This window comes from Phyllobates terribilis, unplaced genomic scaffold (assembly GCF_046119375.1).
Source record: "Phyllobates terribilis strain yellow unplaced genomic scaffold, ASM4611937v1 Scaffold_5__5_contigs__length_657084704, whole genome shotgun sequence".
Taxonomy (NCBI): Eukaryota; Metazoa; Chordata; class Amphibia; order Anura; family Dendrobatidae; genus Phyllobates; species Phyllobates terribilis.
The window spans coordinates 109,931,316-109,954,200 of record NW_027362765.1 but is presented as its reverse complement, the minus strand read 5'-3'; the positions used below and the strand labels follow the sequence as shown (position 1 = coordinate 109,954,200).

Below are 22,885 nucleotides of genomic sequence, written 5' to 3'. Positions count from 1 at the left end.
GTGCCATGCATACCAGGATGGAGGGGTTCCATGCATACTAGGATGGAGGGATGCCAGGCATACCAGGATGGGGATGGGGACCACGTATAAAAGGCATCCTGGCATATATACCAGGATGGGGGATATTGTCAGAATTGGGAGACATTACCCTTATACCAGTGTCAGCAGAAGACCGCCTCCCCCTTAAAAATGCATCATGACCACATTTTTTGCTTACATTTTTTTTTTAATTTTCCTCCTCTAAAACTTAGGTGCGTCTTATAGTCCGAAAAATATGGTAATTATTCTTTCTCCTTCCCCCATGACGGCACCACGGAGAGAGGGGATCCGCCCTTCAAGGACAGGAAACCTACAGATAAAAGGGCGGTGCCTCTCTCCCGCATCAGTTGGTTTCCTGTCCTTGACAGGATCCTACAGTCCGGAGGAGGCATACCTGCAGGGTGCCAGAAGATGGACGTCGTGGGATGCCAGGCCCGGCCAGTCCGATCCAGGTAGCGGGAGTCCCCCTGCCTTGGCTGGTGCGGTGTCCTGATTCGCCACCGCTAGGGTCAGTGGGCCTTTAGGGTGTGCGGAGGGGGGTCCAGACGAATAAAACAGGGCCTGGCGGGGCCCCCGAGGATCGGTGCTGGACCCCCCTGGTTGCGGAGGTGAGAGCGCGGCGCGGCCCAGCGGTGTTTTTTTCTACTTCCGGGTCTGCCGCGCATGCGCAAGCGCGCCGGGCGCCCCCGGATGGCACGGCGCCGCAAGGCATGACTGGGTAGCCAGTCTGCGCAGGCGCGGGCGTCCTCCCGCAGATGCAGGGGAGGAGGAGGCGTCGGGTCAGTACAGGCACTATGGGAGGGACTCCCAGTGCCTTAAAAGGCAGCAGAGGACGCCAATAGCTGCTCATCAGAGCTCTGGCATACTGTAAAAAAGCAACAACTCAGTTATATACATTTATATAAAAAAAATAATAATAATAATAATAATGAGTGACCGAGAGCTGCCTGAGGAGCAAGAGCTGCAGCCGCAGTTGCCACTACCACCGCCAACCCAACGAAAAAAGAAGCCGGAAGAAACGCAGGACCGTAACAGTGGAAGCGGGCGCTCCGGCAGGTTGTCGCAGCGCAGCAAGGATTCCACTTCAGCATCTTCCAGGAGGACTCCGTCTACAAAGATGGCTCCACCTGCTGAACCGGTACCCGCTCTTCCGTCTGGTTGGTAAGTGAGCTTCGCGAAAGTCCACTTTGGGCCCTTGCTCTCTCTCTTTTTGTCTCCTATAGGGGAAAAAAGAGTACAGGGAAAACAAAAAATAGGACTTGTGCACTATGCACTGAAGCCTTGCCCACTACTTGGGATAAGAGACACTGCAGCTCCTGCATTGAGCAGACTATATACGAGGGAACCCCGAGATTTGCCTCTGAGCTTAGAGACCTAATTAAATCACAGGTTGAAAACACCTTTAAATCTTTTCAGGGGGGGCAAAAGGTTAAGGAAAACTAAAAACATATCCCCCGAGTCCAAATCTAGCAGTTCTGAGGATGATGGAGATTCGGACACTTCCATTTCTTCCTCCTCCTCTTCCTCGTCTACAGATAAAGGAGGACGGCGCTGTTTCCCTATTGAGGAAACACATAGCATCATCAAGGCAGTCGGGTCTACTATGTGATTAGCTGATCCCTGGCCCAAAAAATCCATCCAAGACGTAATGTTCAGCGGTCTAGAGCAAAAAAAGAGGAGATCTTTTCCACTCAACGAACATGTTCACTCTCTGATTAAGAAAGAGTGGAAAAGACCGGAGAGGAAGGGCTTCCTTTCCCCTAAACGAAAATACCCGTTTGAAGACCCTGCATGTTCCTTTTGGGAAAAAGCACCAAAACTGGATGTTGCTATAGCCAAAGCCTCAAAGAAATACTCCCTTCCCTTTGAGGACATGGGTGTCTTAAAAGACCCCATGGATAAAAAGGCAGACACCTTCCTAAAGGGTTCCTGGGAAGCAGCTGGGGGGGGGTTAAAACCTGCGGTAGCTGCCACATGTACGGCCAGGTCTTTAATGGTCTGGTTGGATCAGCTTGAATCTCAACTGAGGCAGAAAACATCTAGAGGCACAATACTTGAAGCTATCCCGGTAATGAAAGGGGCAGCGGCCTTCCTTGCTGACGCCTCGGCGGACTCCGTCAGGTTAGGTGCTAGAGCGGCAGGGCTTGCTAACGCAGCTAGATGAGCCCTCTGGCTCAAATGTTGGCCCGGGGATCTACGGACCAAATCTAGATTGTGCTCCATCCCCTGTGAGGGCGAGTTTCTATTTGGGGCCGCCCTTGATGACATCTTGGATAAGGCAGGGGACAATAAGAAGCGGTTCCCTATCCTATCTAACACTGCCTACAGGAAACCTTTTCGGAGTAGAAGGTTTATCCGTAGGAAACCCCCTAAAGAGCAGGATAGGTGGGAAGACAGGAGAAGGAAGACCAAAGGGTACCTATTTAACAAACCCTCTAATGATAACAGAAAGCCCCCCCAATGAAGATTTGCCCCAGGTGGGGGGAAGGCTATCAAGCTTTCTCCTGGCCTGGGAGCTAATATCCAACAGCTCATGGGTTCTGAGCCTAATACAATCGGGCCTGAAACTCCAATTCCTTAAAATCCCTCAGCAAAACTTTGTTATAACCCCCGAAAGGTCTTCATACGAGGAGAAACTGGCCTTGGAGCAGGAAATAAGGGCACTGGTAGAGAAGACAGTCCTTCAGGAAGTTCCGGGGGAGGAGAAAGGCATGGGCTTCTATTCCCCATTATTTCTGAGGAAAAAACCAGATGGGACGTACAGGACAATTGTGAATCTAAAAAAGCTGAACAAACTGTTGAAGGTGGAAGCCTTCAAAATGGAAACAATAAAATCTTCAGTAAAAATGCTGTTTCCCGGTTGTTTCATGGCCGTCCTGGATTTAAAAGACGCTTATTATCATGTCCCGATACACAAAGACTACCAGATGTTCCTCAGAGTAGCAGTTCCTATGGGAGGAGTGGTCAAACACTATCAATATACGGCCCCCCCATTCGGCATCGCCGTAGCCCCAAGGGTTTTCACCAAAGTTGTTGCAGAAGTGATGGCTCATCTAAGGGAACAAAACACCCTGGTCGTCCCATACCTAGACGACTTCCTGGTAATAGGCAGCTCCTTCCTAGACTGCAAATCCCATCTGGAAAAGGTCATGGATTCCTTGACTCGCTTAGGATGGCTTTTGAATCTGGAAAAGTCCAAAACAGAACCATGACAGATACAGGAATACCTAGGCATCGTGCTAGATTCAAAAAGACAGGAGTGTCGTCTCCCCTTAGGGAAAATTCACAAAATCATAGGCCAGATTTCACGGGCAAAGTCCCACCCGTCTATGTCCCTTCGGAAAGCCACGTCCCTTCTAGGCTCCCTGACAGCATGCTTTCCGGCCGTCCAATGGGCGCAAATACATACCAGGTCCCTTCAGTGGGAAATCCTAGAGGCAGAAAAAGCCCTAAAGGGCGTTTAGAAGGGCTGTTAACGCTATCTGCAGAAACCACACTTTCCCTAGAGTGGTGGGGGAACATAAACAATCTAGCCCAGGGGATTCCTTGGACGATCCCGACACCACAAAGTTCCATTGACGGCTATCCTGGAATTTTTACAGAGGGGCTTGGAGCAGGGCCTGGCCACAAGCACCTTAAAAGTTCAAGTTGCGGCCCTGGGAGCGCTCTATTACTCTGACCTAGGTAGGGATAGATGGGTATCTAGGTTTATTAAAGCATCAGCTAGATCCCGACCCATCCCATCCCGAAATACTACACCCTGGGATTTGAACTTAGTCCTTTCAGCTTTAACGGAGGCAACTTTTGAACCTCTGTCGGAAGCATCCCTAAAAATCCTGTCCCTAAAAACAGCACTCTTGGTAGCTCTCACATCAGCACGTAGGGTTAGTGACATTCAGGCCCTATCAGCAGGCCCCCCCTTCACACAAATCTTGGAGGATAGGGTTACTCTGAAAACCGACCCGGCCTATCTACCAAAAGTGGCGTCAAGATTTCACAGGTCCCAGGAAATCACCCTCCCTTCTTTCTGCCCCAACCCTAGGAACACGAAAGAGAAAGTCTTGCATACACTAGACGTCAGAAGGTGCCTAATCCAATACCTAGAGGCGACACAAGAGTGTAGGCAGGATAGTTCTCTCTTTGCTTTCAGGGACCTCGTAAGGGGAAGAAAGCTTCTAATGGCACGCTGGCCAGATGGATAAGGGAGGCCATCACACTGTCATACTCCTCAAGTGGGGAAGCGGCCCCGGAGAAACTGAAGGCCCACTCAACTAGAGCGGTGGAAGCCTCCTGGGCGGAGAAGGCCGGGGCTACGATAGAGCAGATATGTAGAGCGGCAACATGGTCTTCCCCCTCTACCTTCTTTAATCACTACCGGCTAGACTTAACCCCTTCTTTGGACCTTACTTTCGGGAGAAGGGTTCTGGAAGCTGTGGTCCCCCCCCCTAATGAGTCACTTCTCCGTAATGCTCTCCGTGGTGCCGTCATGGGGGAAGGAGAAAGACGTAGTTAATTACCGGTAATGGGATTTCTCAGAGCCCATGACGGCACCCATACATTTCCTCCCTTCAGGTGTGGGTGTGCACACTTGTTAGTTACTTGTTATAGCCACGTGGTGTGTCTGACGAGGTCGAAGATTGAAAAATTTTGTGTTACTAACCTGGTGGTCCTCTCATGCTCTGTAAACAACTGATGCGGGAGAGAGGCACCGCCCTTTTATCTGTAGGTTTCCTGTCCTTGAAGGGCGGATCCCCTCTCTCCGTGGTGCCGTCATGGGCTCCGAGAAATCCCGTTACCGGTAAGTAACTACGTCTTTCTTCACCGCCCAATGATGTAAAATTCTGTGAGGCACATGTCGTGTCGACATGCTCACTGCACCCCTAGATGAATTCATTGAGAGGTGTAGTTTCCAAAATGGGGTCTCTTATGATGGGGGGGGTTCTGCTGTTTTGGCACCTTAGAGGCTCTGCCAATGTGACATGGCACCGTCAAACCAGCCTAGCAATATATGAACTCCAATATGGCGCTTCTTCCCTTCTGAGCTTTGCACTGTGCCTCAAAATTAGTTTTTGACCACATATGGGGTATCGGCGTACTCAGGAGAAATTGCACAACAAATTTTGGGGTCCATTTTCTCCTATCCTTGTGAAAATTAAAATACTTGGGGCAGAAACAACATTTTTGTGGGAAAAATATATTTTTTTCATTTTAACAGATCCACGTTGTAAAATTCTGTGAAGCATCTGTGGGTTCAAGGTGCTCACCACACATCTAAATAAATTTCTTGAGGGGTCTAGTTTCCAAAATGGGGTCACTTATGGGTGGTTTCCACTGTTTAGGCACATCAGGGGCTCTTCAAACGCGAAATTACACATTCCATCAAAGTCTGCGTTCCAAAATGTCACTCCTTCCTTTCTGAGCCCTGCCGTGCACCCAAACAATAGTTTCCCCCACATATGGGGTATCTGCATGCTCAGGAAAAACTGCGCAACAAATTTTGGGATACAATTTCTCCTGTTACCCCTGTGAAAATAAAAAAATTGGGGCTAAAATATCATTTTTGCGAAAAAAAAGTGATTTTTTTTATTTTCATGGCCCTACGTTATAAACTTTTGCGAAACACTTGGGGATTCAAAGTGCTCACCACACATCTAGATAAGTTCCTTGAGGGGTCTAGTTTCCAAAATGGTGTCACTTGTGGGGGATTTCCACTGTTTAAGCACATCAGGGGCTCCCCAAACACGACATGGCGTCCGCTAATTATTCAAGCAAATTTTACAATCAAAAAGTCAAATGGCGCTCCTTCCCTTCCGAGCCATGCCGTGCGCCCAAACAGTGGTTTTCCCCCCACATATGGGGTATCGGCTTGCTCAGGAAAAATTGCACAACAACTTTCGGGGTCCATTTTTCCTGTTACTCTTGGGAAAATAAAAAAATTTGGGTCTAAACTAAAATTTTTGTGAAAAAAAGTTAAATGTTCATTGTTTTCTTCCACATTCCAAAAATTCCTGTGAAAGCACCTGAAGGGTTAATAAACTTCTTGAACGTGGTTTTGAGCACCTTGATGGGTACAGTTTTTAGAATGGTGTCAATGGTGGTATTTTCTGTCATAAAGGCCCCTCAAAGTCACCTCAAATATGATGTGGTCCCTAAAAGAATGGTTTTGGAAATTTTGCTGGAAAAATGAGAAATCGCTGGTCAACTTTTAACCCTTATAACTTCCTAAGGGTAAAGGGTTTAATGTGCACCATAACATATGATTTGCACTAGTTACTCATATTTTTAATTGAACAATTAAAAGTTAAGTTTTATTTTGGATTGGTTAAAATGGGGTTTTTGGGGCATTTGGCTATTGGATTTAAAATACTTCTGCTTCTAGAACACAAACGGTGTAGAGATGTGACAAATTATGAATATAAAAACATATTACTCCAGAAGGCTTTTCATCAAGACTGGCATTTCATATGATGAAAAGCCCTCTGGAGTAATATGCTGTGAATCTCAAGCATGGTGTGTAATAATGATAACACATTTATTTACATAAAGCCAAATGATTCCATGATCACCATAAAATTTAAAAGTGTTGTCTAGAATTAGGAAAACTGGAGGCCCAATTCATATTAGATTTGCACCTTTTTTGTCTAATGTTTGGCCTGTTTCTGATTTGTACCAAATTCTCCTTTGGATTTGCGACTTTTTATAAGTTTATTTTACATGTCCTGTCTTTGTCTGTTTTGTTATGTTTTCGGGTTTTTTTTGTTCGCCATTGTAAGTTGGAGATTTATAAATTGCGACCTTTTGAAAATCTGCAATTATTTTTTATGCAGATATCCTGTCCCCCACCCCCAAACAGTGATTTTATGTATGTCTGAATCATTATTTCTTGCATGTGTACCATCTTAGACCTCAGTTCACATTGCTTGGTTTTTTGTCTTGTTTGCATTCTGTGCAAATTAAGGGTGTGGCATCCCCCTTGTTGAGCTGATTAGTATATATGTAGCTTACCACAGGCCTAGGTGGTCTGAAGTTGGGACCCGGTCCTATTTGTCTACCCTTTTATATGCATTACTTCAACTTTGATATACAGTAAGGTTTTTAATATATCAGTATAGGTACCGTCCCAATTTAGGGTCACCTTGTCGCTGGTGGGACGGCTTGTATACTTTTTTTGATCAAAAATAGTTCACTAAGTACCCTATATTTAATATGCAACTTTGCTTTACATTTATATATAATGATGGTAGGGTATGAGATATATTGTTTGTCTTTTGTAGGTTTTGCTGAATCATTATTTGCAGTTTTTTTAGGTCACGGTTTTTGTCTTAAAAATGGCACACACGGTTCATAAACTTTGCGCAAAATAAAAAAAAAAATGTGCCTTTAACCTTTTTAGCAACTGCTTAACAAAAAAGTTCCATGTCCCAATAACATGTCCCAAAATTTGTGTAAAAAATGACAGATGTACATAAAATCAGTTTATTGGAGAATTGGAGTACATCTGCAACAAATTTTTGAAAAGCTGAAAATGATTAATCAGGCGAAAACATAAGGAAACCCTAAAACACGCCCACAATGGCACGCAAAAAAAAAAAAACAACCCCAAAAGCGAACACATTATGTTTCTCCTTTCAAGAGACATAATCCACATACACATGTAAGGGCTTATTTTTTGTGGGATGAGTTGAACTTTCGAATGACACCATTCATTTTACCCTAAAAATTGACTAAAAAACATGGAAAAAAATCCAAGTGCGGGGAAATTGCCTAAAAAAAAACAAAATGCAATTGCGACACTGTTTTTTGGGGTTTGATTTTGCAGTAAAAAGGACCTGACATCAAGATTCTTCAAGTCAGTAGGATTATAAAGATACATTTGTACTTTATTATTTTAGTGGTGAATTTTTTTTTTTAAGTCTGTAAAGTAGTTTTTGGTTGATGGTGCAGTGAGACGGCTTGTTTTTTTGCGGAGCGATCAGACATTTTTATTGTTACAGTTTTCGTATAAATATGACGTTTCGATTGCTTAATTTTTTGGGCGTTGTGACAACAACAAAAAAACAGAAATGTGGGTGTTTTAAATTTTTCATGGTGTTTACCATCGGGTTGAATTAATTTTATATTTTGATCAAACTTTTATGGTCACAGTGATACCAAATATGTGTTTTTTTATACTTTTATTTTAAATGAGGGAAAAGGGGAAAAAAGGGGCTACTTGAATTTTTATGCTTTTTGATTTTTTTAAATATTTTTTGTTTTACTGTATTTTTTAGTCTCCTCAGAGGACTTAAACCTATGAACATCTGATTGCCGAGGCTTTCAGTATTGCTGTATACAGTAAAAATCACCGTCTCGTTTGAAGCCTGGGCATCAACGGAGCGCTGTGATTGGCAGACCTGGTGGTCTTCAGCAGACCCCTGGCTAACATGGACACGCATCGGCACCCCACAATCGCGCCACTGGGGGAAGGATTTAGGGGAATGAAAAGTCTTTCCCCCATGCTGGCGCACTGTAAATGCTGCTGTCACAAATTGACAGTGGCATTTAACAGGTTAACAGCTGTGGTCAGAAGCAGATCCTGGCTGTGCTCTTCAGTCATTTATCTCAGAGTATGGTGCGGGCTCTGAATTTAATCCCGCTTTATACACCCACTGCCAACTTGAGATGTATATGAACAACGCATGTCAGTAAGGGGTTAAAAAAGGTCCAAAGCAAAAGAACAATTAAGCACAAAAGGAAAAACGGACACAAACTATATAAAAAAGGTGCAAATGCAATAATGAATAGCACCAAAAGAGCGTTTTTGATTTTGCACAAATTTCACTAAACACCTGTGCAGTTTTGAAGAATTTGGTGCAAAAAAAACATCAACAAATATCAGATGGTGAAAAAAGAAAAGTGACTTAAAAAATGCAAATGATGAATCGATCCCATGATTTCTCACAAATTATGTAGTACTGATGTTTCACCGTATTCACTTCAATAGGCAGGAGCAGGAGAATCATCTGGTGGGCCCACATGCAGGAGTGGGCCATCACCCTCTTATGTACAGTACTTTGCACAATATACTTGAATCACTATGTACAGACAAAAGCAACATATTATTTAACAATCTGCCTAGTTCATTGTTATATAAATTTGTGATTGAGGATTATGTCACATTCGCATGCAGCTGAGAAGTGGGACTCTGGAGTTGGTTACTGGTGGGCCCTTTGCACTCCAGTCTGACTCTAGATGTGACTCTGTTTCTAGAAAAAAGCAGCCATTCTAATATAGTTCTGTACTCTGGCACTTGAATTGTCAATGCTGGCATCTCAAGATCTGTTTTCCTATCCATCATTATCTAAAATGGGAGTGGGTCTCAGCGCAGGAGGGTATTCCCAACTTTTGCTGGAATCCATTTTCCTTTTTACTAAACACAGAGATGGGAGAAAAGATTTTCAGCCAAACCCTGTTATTACTTCTAGCTCCTAGAGGTAAATGAGCCCGTCTACCAAGAAAGTGACACTGTGCCTTTGATGTAAAGGTTCAGGCTGTTAGTTTGTAACAATTACTATATAAAAGGTTTCTATAATAAAACTCTTCACTTTCAATAAGGGTGGAGAATGAAATCTGAGCTGAGAGCAGACATTCTTATATTCTTAATCCTCATTTAAAAGTAAAATGAGCAGAATCTAATAATCTAATCTGTGTATACAATATATATTGTAGCTATATCCATTCCTTTCTTCATTTCATAAAGCAGAAATAACAAAGTATCAGGGGTTCATGTAATTTGGCCAGCTATCAACCCCTGGTTATTGTATCTGGGTTTCATTTTTGATGTGTCACTTGTGATTGTTGATGACATCAGCGTCAGGTTTGGCAGGGTGCGGCATCTTGTCCTTGTATCTGCACCATTACTACTTTGACATAAATGTGTGTGTGGGCAAGAATGCAGAAAGATAGAACAAGGGATCTGAGGCGAGAGAAGACACCGGGATGGGGGAGGGGAGGTGGAGACAAAACTCCAGGGAGAAGAGACAGAATTGCTGAGAGCAACACAGTAACTCTGCTGCACAGTATTCCTGTTAGACAAGAGCAGCACCTGCACACTGAAAACACAGAGGCTCATCCATCAGGGCTGAAAATGGCACAGGAATATGATCTACGTTCATCACATTTGTAACCTCCACATACTAACATTTTATTATTAGTCTGTTGTGGATAGAAAGTCGCAATGTTGTGATAGCAGAAATGAGTGAAACTGAACATTATTATGAAATCATACTCATATTATGTTCTAAAAAAAAACAAAAATCCCCTTTAAATATAAGTCAATTATTGGCCAAAAAAGTGTTCTCACTGTTAACACTGATTATCATTCATTTCCTGGAAACATTGTGACTGAAAAATGGTTGACAACTGGGAAAAACAGTGAACACCAGGAACTCAGGGTTCTGAGAAACCTACGTGTCACAGGAACTGTCCACCATTTCTCCCAAATCCCTTAAAGGGACTATTTCAGCAGGTTTTTACTATTTAATCTGAGGGCAGCATGAGGTAGGGGCTGAGCCACTGATTTTAGATATGTGTCACTTATTAGGCTGTGTGCTGGTGTTTCAACACAATGAGTGTATTATCAGCAGGAGATTATCACTACCAGACTACAGCTCACATGCACCCTGGTCCAACTCTGCCCATAGCAATAATTAGCAGATGACTGTCAATATACAATGTACATAGAGAGCCTGATGTGAGAGCCTCAGTTTTTGAGTTCTGCTACTTGCTATGTCTAAAAACTCTGATTGTATCACAACTGCTGCATGCACCCAGTAAACTAAGTGATATTTTGTTGGATTCATGGACTCTTTTACTACATTATACTGCTCTTAGATGAAGTAGCAAAAACCTAGCAACAGATTCCCTTTAAGGCTATGTGCCCACAATGCAGAAATGAAGCAAAAAATTTCTGCAGCGTTTCTGCACGTTCTTGGCAGTCAAAAAAGCTTGCGGATTTTACATGCGTTTTTGCACCGCTTTTACATGCGGATTTGACTTGCGTTTTTTAAATGCATTGGGACCTAAAATCTGCATGCAGAAACGCACAAATAATGGACATGCTGCAGATTTTTCCACAAGGAAAATCCGCTGCGAGAAATTCCGCAAGGAAAATCCGCTGTGGAAAATTCCACAGCATGGGCACAGAACATGCAGATTTTCATTGGGGATAATGGGGCACGGATTACCAAGTGTTTTGCAAGCGTTTACGATGCGGAAAATCCGCAGCAAAAACGCTTGAAAAATGCATAGTGGACACACAGCTTTAGGCTACGGTCACACTATTAGTAATATTTGTAAGCCAAAACCAGGTGAGGAACAATCAGAGAAAAAGTATAGTAGAAACACATGCACCAATTCTGCATTTTTGCCCGACTCCTGATTTTGGCTTACAAATACGGATGTAAAATACTGACCAAATACTGATCGTGTGACCGTAGTCCAATAATCACAAACTGAGCATTTTGCAGCATTTTCCTTGGTGTTTTTTGGCTGCGAAATGAAACTGTACAGTCTAAAGTGAAATATATAAAACACAATATACAAAAGGGGGTGGATTTATTATAGATTTTACCCAAGAAAATCAGGTATTTTTATGAATTTAGTAAATATTCTGTGATTGTGAGCAGGTAGGATGCCAGACCTCCCTCTAAAGCCATGGCCCCACTGTCGGTATTTGGTCAGTATTCAGTCAGTATTTTTTCTCAGGAGTGGGATCCAAAACCAGGTGAGGAACAATCAGAGAAAAGGTAGAATAGAAACAAGTCACCAATTCTGCATTTATCACCCACTCCTGGTTTTAGCTCCCACTCCTGAGAAAAAATACTGACCAAATACTGATAGTGGGGCCGTGGCCTAAATCTGAGAATTTTATGCAACAAACGTGGTAGATTTCCACATTCCACATTCCATGGGACGCATGGATTCCACTCAGTATCAGCAGATTCTTGACAATAATGTTCAAGAATCAGTGATAAAGTTGAAGTTACGCAGGGGATGGATCTTTCAGCAAGACAATGATCCAAAACACCGCTCCAAATCTACTCAGGCATTCATGCAGAGGAACAATTACAATGTTCTGGAATGGCCATCCTAGTCCCCAGACCTGAATATCATTGAACATCTGTGGGATCATTTGAAGAGGGGTGTCCATGCTCGGCGACCATCAAACTTAACTGAACTGGAATTGTTTTGTAAAGAGGAATGGTCAAAAATACCTTCACCCAGGATCCAGGAACTCATTAAAAGCTACAGGAAGCGACTAGAGGCTGTTATTTTAGCAAAAGGAGGATCTACTAAATATTAATGTCACTTTTCTGGTGAGGTGCCCATACTTATGCACCTGTTAAATTTTGTTTGAATGCAGATTGCACATTTTGTATTAGTACAATAAACCTCATTTCAAGGCAGAAACATTACTGTGTCCAACAGTTATTACATATATCAAACTGAAATAGCTGTTGCAAAAACACCAATTTTTATAAAACAGTCAGTTTAAGATTAATAGGGGTGGCCAAACTTTTTCATATAACTGTATATATATATATATATATATATATATATATATATATATATATAATTACTCTGTAATGTCTTATATTGTTTGTCCAAAGAAGGAAGTTCTCCAACCGTATTCCAGATAACATGGTAAGCCTTATTCCAACATATTAAAAAAGTAAGACCTCTTCAGCTATATCCAAATATATATTTTCCTCTTCTTACGCAGTCCTTATTCATGGATAATGTATATTATATAATATATTGTACATATTGTTTGTACGTCTCCTCCAAATTGTGTAAAGTGCTGCGGATATGTTGTAAAATTGTTATTAAGAATGTATGTATGTATGTATATGTGTACATTATATATGTACGTATACATACATACATACATACATACATATATATATTGAGATTCTCTTTCCCGGAACACTGAGCAGTTCTTTTTTCGGAGGCAGCAGCTCTGTGATCCTCTATAATTACCACCTCTCACAGTGTCACACAACCTATAGACTTGTTCCATAGTCCCTGGTTGGGAATTAATAACTCAGGAGTAGAGAACAAGGCTGCCAGGACTGCATTCCTGCCACGCCATGTGACCTTGATGTCATTTGTATGTAGGGTGTCTCATCTACATTACTAATAAACGTGCACAATTCTATTTAATGCTTGCCTCACGTGTCACAGAAAGACTCTCATGTCACAGATTAGGAATGTATGGAAACAAGAAAAACTCACCATGAGATATTGTTATGTAAATGTAATGAATAAATAAACAATAACATAGGAAAACAGGATTACTCAGTTGTACAATAAACTTTAGTAATGCCTGGTTTAGACAAGCCATTGTCTATCATGACATTTTAAGTGTTTGAAAAAGGTGCCCAATTCCTCATTTAGGGCTTGTTCACACAACCGTATTTTCGAGTGCTGTCCATGAAAAAAATAGATCACACTAGGACCAATGTTATTCATTGGGCAGTGCAGATGAACGATTTTTTTCACTGACTGAATCTGCATGTGAGAAAAATCTCACCATGCGCTAGTTTCTTCAGTAAATAGGATGAGACTCACCCATTCAAGTATATGGGTGTATAAAAAATATATATATATATAAATCGGACCCACTGAATAGCATCTGATGCTTACGGATACATTGCAATTCTGTAACATAGGAAACTATAAATGGCCCATGATTGATACCTGCTGTAAAAAAAAGTATTGTACACGGATCTCAAGTGAGAAAAAAAATCGTCCTACAGAATTATTATGCTGCATTTTTTGCATTTTCTCATTGATTTTTATTTGTAAAAAAATGCTGCAAAATAAAAAGTAAAATTGATATGTTGCAGATTTTCAAAAATCTCAAAAGTGCTCCTTCACTCAGGAAAAAAAAAGCTGTGTGAACATGAGATTTCTGAAACTGAATAACTTTTGCTTGTACTGTAAAACGCAGTTCCTTTTCTGCAGAGAAAAACATTGCAAAAACGTCACTTGTGAACATAGCCTAGTACTTCGCAGGAAGGCATCAAAACTCCAGGTCTAGGCACTAAAGGGATTACCACATATTGTCCTGTGCTGTCTACATCAGGAATTTTGTGTATTCATTGAATCCATAGTCTATATTTTTTGGACCAGTAAATGTCACAATTATAAGTGATACATAATGCAATGCATTTGGGAATAACTGAATTGTAGCACTATGTACACCAATAAAAAAATGTGATTTCTTATGTAGCATCACTTGTAGATATTAATGTCTAGTTATTTAGGGCAGCAACATTGAATCTCCCATCTTTTTTGGGTTCTTTTCCTCATTGTCCCTGGGGAATAAGGGTATGTGCACATGATCCTTTCTGGCAGCGCTTTGAACACAACATACTCTATGCAGCGTCCAAAGCGCTGCACGCAGGTGAATCCGCATGTGTTCATTGAACCATGCGGATTCACCGCATCCTATAAATTGCACTGATAGAATTTGGTGGTCTCCGCAAGAGAAGTTGACGTGCTGCGGTCTGTGAAGACGCATGGGCATGGGATTTCTTGAAATCCCAACCACTATGCTCTAACATCTGGCCGCTGCGGATTGCACGCAGCGCAGGTGCGCTGCGTCCAATCCGCAGCCATTCCTGACCGTGTGCACGTACCCTAAGACTGAGGCTACACACAACAGCAATACTCAGACAAGCCACACAACAGAAAACATTTGTGCACCTTGTCTGCGACTATTTTAGAGCTGTCAGTTTGCTTTAAATAATAGACGAAAAATAAAACAGTCACATCACAGGTAAGTTACATGCAACTTGCAGTAAAGTCAATGAGAAGTGAGTCGTGTGCAAAAATGTAACGCATTTGGAGACATTTGCAAGTCTGTTTCACAGTTTTGGAAGGTTGAAATCGCAATATGACATAAGATGTGATTTTGAAATGTAATGAGACAGATGTCGCTGAGTCGCCCTAGTCTACCTGTCGTCAAATATTATTTCTTGAGTTTCAATATAATTAGCAAAGTTCTGTATTTTCACACAATGAAGGGAAATTGTTTAGCGATTACCTGTCTTCTGTCTGAGACATTTTTTGTACCATGTCCGACTTTGTGGAATTGCTTTGATGAAAAGGGCTTAAATGGAACACCGTGTGCCAAATAATGTGTCAAAATTTTGGCGAAAATGTTTGGCATCAGGTAATATGTAACAGGTGGCGTAATCTAAAGAGGTGACGTCAGTGAGGTGACCAGCGTTCATCGGCTATGAACTCCAGTCACCTTACTGACGTCACCGCTCAGCACTGAAGCTGCACTCTCACGCGCAGTTCTGTGTCTCCTGGATGCCAGGCTGAATGGTGGCATCATTCCACCATTCAGCAAGGCATCCAGATCAAGCTGAGTTCGGCTCGTCGCAGTACATATGGATTATCTGTGGACAGGTGTGGAATATGGTGTTTTATTATTTTTTATTTTACAGTAATAAACTGGTAAAAGAGGGTGGGGAGTGTTTCTTTCAAATAAAGGACTCTGTCTGTTTATTTCAATTAAAGGACTTTACTCTGATGGTGTCTTTATTACATTTGACTATGAGATTAGTAATGGGGGTGTCTTATACACACCTCTCCATTACTAACCCCTGGCCTTGATGTCAGCGGCCATAAAACAGCTGACATCAACCCCACAACTATTACCCCACTTGCTACCGCACCAGGGCAAGTGGGAAAAGCGGAGGCTAAGCACCAGAATTGACGCATCTGATGGATGCGCCATTTGTGGGGAGGCTGAGGGCTGATGTTCTTAGTCTGGGAGGGGGCCAATATCCATGGCCTCTTCCTAGGCTATTTATATCAGTCCGCAGCTGTCTGCCTAGCCTTTGTTGGTTATTAAAAATAGGGGGACCCCACACCATTTTTTTGCGTGGTCACCCCTTGATAATAACCAGTAAAGGCTAAGTAAACAGTTGTGAGCTGATATTAATAGCCTAGGAAGCTCCATGCTTATTACCCCCTTCCCAGACTACTAACATCAGTACCCAGCAGTCTGCTTTCCCTCAGCTGGTTAAGATAATTAAGGGGGACCCCATGCCATTTTTTTCTTTTAATTCTTGACTCATTAGCTAAATACATGGACAGTAAGCTACATATGTACTGCAATGATGATATATCTCACTGACATTTATTTCTAGCTATCTCTATATAAACTTGCTTTAAATGACCTAGAGAATTACTGTATGTAAAAGCTGATGTTAAAAATGCATTGTACACGGATTGCATACGCATGTCAATCGGATGTCATACTAGGATGCTAGGTGAGAAAAAAAAAAAATTGCATTGTACTCACATGACACTCGTCCGACTTTTCAGGAACATCGGACCAATTTTATAAAGTCAGATGAGTGTGAACCCTAAAAGTCAGATAGTATTGATAAATATGCGCCATTGTTGTTTGTTTTGTGAGTCAGTACTGTAGGTCGTGTTTAAATTTTCCTTTTCCCCTGCAAACAATCAGTGAGCAGCTGGTAACCAGGAGAAACTGGCCTCTCTCGTCAATTGATAGACAGATTTGTAATTATTTATGTGCAGTAAAGGGCATTATTATCACAATACACACAATTACATACAGTAGATGTTATAGAAAATCAGCAGGCATTGCAGGTAATGTTGCTGTAAAACTTCTATTTCAGGAAATAAGCAGGTGAAATATAAGCGTGTCTGTGCTGTGATGTTCGCCGCATAGGGTCCAGTCTCTATACTTAAGCCTGTGGTTGGCTGAGCACACATTCAGTCAGTTCTGCTTGTTTACTGAGTGAACTTGTGTGCTGACTCACGACTTTATGAACTGCCAGTGTCCTAGCTGGAAACTCTCTAGAAGCAAGTACAACAAAGCTGACTGTGGGAGTGGAGAAGAAGATACTGGAGGACGCAAACTTTGCTTTTCAATTAAAATCACCCTAAAGGGGCATTTACACAAGATAATCATGAATAAGTGTGGTTAAAAATGTTTGTTTCATGATTATCTTGCCGTGTAAACAGGCTGCCGATGACCAGAGGAACGAGCAAAACGCTCGTTCTTCGGGTGAAATGATCTTTTGTGCAGAATAAAAGATCATTTTCCTCAGCGGTGCATCATCCTGTGTAAACAGTACTCACATTGCTGAGAACTATGGCAGCCTATGTGTACTGAGAGATCTAATATTTATCGCTCAGTGCACATTATCCACTTTGGTCTGCCTGTGTAAAAATGCACTCAAAAGTTTAGTGATCGGCAGTCGTATCGAGCCGCCGATCAGTCTGTATAAACGGACCGAAAGAGTTAATTTACAAAAGCAGATAATCGTTTAAACGAGTAATGGACTAGCAAACAATGTCCGGGGTTGCCAACCGTCCAGAAATTCCAGGACCGTCTGTAAGACTGCGTGCCCATTATGTGTTTTTGCCGCGGAATTTCCGCAGCGAAAACGCTTAAAAAACGCTTGGTAATACGTGCCCCATGGTCCCCAATGATAATCCGCATGTGTTGTGCACATGCTACGGAAATTTCCGCTGCAGATTATCATTGCGGAAAAATACGCAGCATGTCCATTAATTTTGTGGACACGCAGCGTAATTGCCGCCATTGACTTGCACTGAATCGCTTAATATCCGCATGACTACATGTGCACATGCGGATATTAAGCGATTCAATGTGCGGATGGTACCCGGGTCTGGAGAAGAGGAGACTCTCCTCCAGACCCGGGTACCATAGTACCTGTAAAAAAAAAAGAATTTAAAATAAAAAATAAACATTATACTCACCTTCCGATGTCCCCCGGTCTCCTCAGCGATGCGTCCTGGCTCCCTGGCGGCTTGCGATGGTCTAAAATTACCTTCCATGACGTCATTTAGTTATGTGACAGGTCACGCGACCGCTGACGTCATGAAAGGTCCTTTTCCACCGCCGCGAGCTGTACAAGAGACCAGACTGCGGGCCATCAGAAGGTGAGTATAATGTTTTGTTTTACCAAATTTTATTCTTTTTTTTAACTATTAACTTGGTCACACTATATAAATCCATGCCGGTTGCATGGATTTATATAGTGTGACCAAGTTGTCAAGCACTTTTCCAAGTGATGCTAAAATCACTTGGAAAAGCGCTTGATAACCCGCATGCAGAAATGCATGCAAAAACGCTTGACAAAAGCTTCTACCTGGCAGGAAAAACGCATGTAAAATCCACATGCGTTTTTCCTGCCAGGGAGATGCGGAAAAAATCTGCAGCATTTCTGCATCCTGGGCACTTAGCCTAAAAATGGGGCACCTTTTTGTCCTGTTCGTAAAATAAATGTAAGGCGTTCGTGATTTTTTTTTGAAGCTGAAGAAACTCATACAGATTATTATGGCAGTAATTATCATGACATGTCTTCATACCAGAATTATGGGTAAGTATCACTAATAATCATAATGATTTATTATGGTTTTCCCATGTGTCCGTAAAAAATATTGTCTGTCCTTTAATTTTTGATAAGCTGTCCAAAAAGAAAAAATCAAGTTGGCAACCCTGACGATGACAGACAAGTGTTTACACAGGATTAGAATCGTGAATGAAATGGTTGAATAATGATCGTTATATATCAAAGTGGAACATGCACTGTGTCAACACAGACTTAGGCCTCATTCACACGTTCAGTATTTGGTCACTATTTTACATCACTATCTGTACTGATACTGAACTATTGTTGTAGAACACAGTCAAACCTATTTAGGACTTGAATCTTCACTCCTCCTTTTTTGTTAGTGAAATCACTAAACGAGCGAACGATCTCCATTTGCATTACACAATTTTTCAAAAATTGAACAAGAAATTTTTAGCTTAACTAAATAATTTTAAGCACCACGAACGAGCATTTTTGGACACTTATTGTAAACGATGTGTCGTTAATGTTAGAATCTAACAGATTATTGGCCAGTGTACATGGGTCTTTAGGAATAAAAAAATAATGCTGCTTATTTACAGGTCTGCAGCTCACATGTGCGGGTTTTCAGCATGTTTAGTCTGTTGCAGAAATATTCCACATAGTAACCTGATTTACACTATGTTGTTTAGAGTTGGGAAACTTCCAGGGCGTGTTCACATCTGACAGATACATAGCAGAATTTCCATGGGAACTTGCAGGCGTTATATGCACAGTATATTACAATAGTAACAAAGTGGATATGGTTTTGTCAAATCTACAACTAAAAAAAAAATCCACAACATGTCAAATTATGGTGTGGATTTGCACTATGGATTTCACTCCTTGAAATGCATAAAATTAAATCTATGACAAAATTTCACAGTATATCTGTATGTAACTCATGCACATGTTGTCACAGAATTTGTTAAGGATATTTCTCACATAAGCTGAAAAATCCACAATGGAAAAATTACATTAAAATACCCTTTTGATCAGGGGTGGGCAATACATTTTCCCAAGGGGACGAATGAGATACTGTAACTGTGATGGTGGGCCAAACCATCCCCCCGAATGTAACTCTGCTCATTATTGTTTTATATTAATTTTTGTCACTTAATATTGAGCAGAACTGAGTCTGTTGACTTGTTATTACTGCTTATACCTGTTATGATAGGGCTTATTGTAATGTGTATTTGTGACACCCCAGGGGTCTGGTTGCCACAGTGATAGAGATATTACGTCTGAGAGCAGGTGGGAGGTCTCTTGGTCAGGGATCCTATGCATGCCACACCTCCTGCCCAGTCCTGGGAGGGGAAGAACTTCCCCTAGATAAACCTGGGGCTGAGGCAGGGTTAGGGAGTTGAGAGGGAGAGTTCAGCCAGGAGGGCTGACAGGGAGCTGTGGCTCCGGCTGGGCCCAGCTCCTGGGCCATGCCAGAAGTAGAGAAGAGAAGCAGCATAGGAAGAAACAACAGGAGCTCTGTGGGAGCAGTGTTACAAAGAGTCAGGGGCTGGCAGCTGCAGAGCTCGCCCTGACTGAGAAGATTTCTTACCGGACCCGGAGTCCGAGGCTGTGGGGACTAACTCCTACCCAGCAGCAGAATCCGTCAGGCAGGGGATTTCAGGTCCTCTGGCCAAGAAACCCGAAGGCACGGTCACACGCATGGGACCAGCACCGCCGTCGTGGAGCGGAAGCTACTAGAAGGCCCCGAGTCACCGGCCATACGGGTGAGCACCACACGGTACACTCAGGGACGTGGGCTACTTATACTCGCTTCTAGCAAGGTAGCCAGAAGAGTACAGTTAGTTTGGGAGGCCTACAACTCCGCCTGGCCAGGGGAGATCCCATCTGCTCAAGGACTGACCAGGCCCCAATCGCTAGCCAGTACTCCGGGAGGGTCTATCTTTGTCACCAGTAAAGACCCTGAACTACACCGTACCGTCTCCGAGTGGTTCCTGCTACCCCCATCGTCCACGTCGGCTGCCCTGAGGCCATACCCCTCCCGTTGGGGGTTATACTATCACGCTGCACAATCCTACCACCGGCCTCAGCGGTCTGCCCTGCAGCGGCAGCTCCATAGCTGCATTCAACGGGTGGCGTAGTCGTCCAACATCTACCGCTAATACAGCGCCACTTAGTCTGACTCCCTGGGCACGGACCGGATCACCGCCACGAGACTACAACCCTCAAAAGATCCGGCTACGGGTAAGCTCCCGCGTGCGCAACGCAGCGCGACACAGGCCCAGGGGCGCGTCAACTTTTGGCGTAGTCGGCAGGATTTCGTGCCCGCAACCACCGGGTACTGCGTGCCTGAAAAAGACTGTTCAAACTTACCAGTGGTGAAGATTCCCGCCATCCGTGGAGGTTTCCCGCCATCCGGCGCCATCTTCTACCTTCTTCCCGCCATCCGCGAAGTTTTCCCGCCATCCGGCGCCATCTTCCCGCCATCCGTGGAGTTTTCCCGCCGTTGGACGCCATCTTGAAGACGCCGCGCGGGAAGAAGAGGGGCGTGGACTCCGAAAGCGCGTGAGAACTGAAGCCCCGCCTCACGTCCGGACGTTGCGTAAGGTCCTGGAAGGAGCCCAGCAGACGCCGACGTCACAGGAGCGCGACGGAAGGTCCTCAACCCTGACGATCCACTGCGGAGCCGCGGCCTACGGAAGAGGATCATCGCAAGGTAGGCCACGGTCCACTAGGGGGGAGGAAGATGTCGGATACGGAGGAGAGCTTCACTGCCTCAACCCCCGCCAGCGCCACCGCTGCTGCAGTCATGCCTTTCACCATGCCCTATATCCCGGGAGCGGCCTGGCTACCCCAGTACTCAGGGGAGTCACATACCCTGCATGACTTTAGAGAAAAGCTGGATAGCCTCTTCCAGGTGTATCCCCTCACAGAAGAGCAAAAAGTGAGCATCCTGGTGGCCCAATTAACCGGGGCAGCCCAAAGGGAGGTAAAGTCCTGGCCACCTGGGGGGAGGACTGTCGCAGAGATACTAACCCAGCTAACCGAGGAGGAGCTGCAGTACTACCAATACGAGGAAAGCCAAGAGGACCCGGACGGGTCTGAGGACTACCCTCAGGAGGGAGCACAAAGAGGACATAGCTACTGAAGGGAAGTAGCGTGAATAAAGAGCTGTAAATAGTTACCCGTAAGGGTACAAGGACTGCTGCTAATTAAAATATGGTCCCCGTTGGGATTAGTGAATTGTTCCCCATGTGCCCCTATTTTAAACCAGGCTGAGGACTGTGAGCAGCCATTCCTTATCCCCACTGGCCGAGGACTGAGAGCGGCCATATCCTGTAAATAATTATGTGTTTCTAGTAATTTATGGGAGTCTTTGGTGGATTTACCGGGAATCCTTTGTACATGGTTGGAGCGTAACCCAGGAATGGACTAAAGACTGTTAAGGACTCGGGGCAGGACAGACCCCTACCTGGTTACGTCTCCCTGTTTTGGTGAAATGGACACCTTTGTTTTCTTCAAAACTGCACCCGGTTGCGGACACGCCGTAACCATCTTTATGTGTTTTTCTTATTGTATTATTATTGTTTATACCTTGTTATGTTTTTCTAAAAATATGTTTAGTCCCGGAGTACTAAATTTCACTAGGGGGGAATGTGACACCCCAGGGGTCTGGTTGCCACAGTGATAGAGATATTACGTCTGAGAGCAGGTGGGAGGTCTCTTGGTCAGGGATCCTATGCATGCCACACCTCCTGCCCAGTCCTGGGAGGGGAAGAACTTCCCCTAGATAAACCTGGGGCTGAGGCAGGGTTAGGGAGTTGAGAGGGAGAGTTCAGCCAGGAGGGCTGACAGGGAGCTGTGGCTCCGGCTGGGCCCAGCTCCTGGGCCATGCCAGAAGTAGAGAAGAGAAGCAGCATAGGAAGAAACAACAGGAGCTCTGTGGGAGCAGTGTTACAAAGAGTCAGGGGCTGGCAGCTGCAGAGCTCGCCCTGACTGAGAAGATTTCTTACCGGACCCGGAGTCCGAGGCTGTGGGGACTAACTCCTACCCAGCAGCAGAATCCGTCAGGCAGGGGATTTCAGGTCCTCTGGCCAAGAAACCCGAAGGCACGGTCACACGCATGGGACCAGCACCGCCGTCGTGGAGCGGAAGCTACTAGAAGGCCCCGAGTCACCGGCCATACGGGTGAGCACCACACGGTACACTCAGGGACGTGGGCTACTTATACTCGCTTCTAGCAAGGTAGCCAGAAGAGTACAGTTAGTTTGGGAGGCCTACAACTCCGCCTGGTCAGGGGAGATCCCATCTGCTCAAGGACTGACCAGGCCCCAATCGCTAGCCAGTACTCCGGGAGGGTCTATCTTTGTCACCAGTAAAGACCCTGAACTACACCGTACCGTCTCCGAGTGGTTCCTGCTACCCCCATC

General features: G+C 43.8%; 1 long non-coding RNA gene across 1 annotated transcript in view; it reads right to left on the bottom strand.

Moving 5' to 3' along the window:
* Positions 1-22,885, bottom strand: part of LOC141270910 (uncharacterized) — a 67,282-nt gene that overhangs the window by 26,605 nt on the left and 17,792 nt on the right. The gene's annotated exons all lie outside the window — the stretch shown is intronic.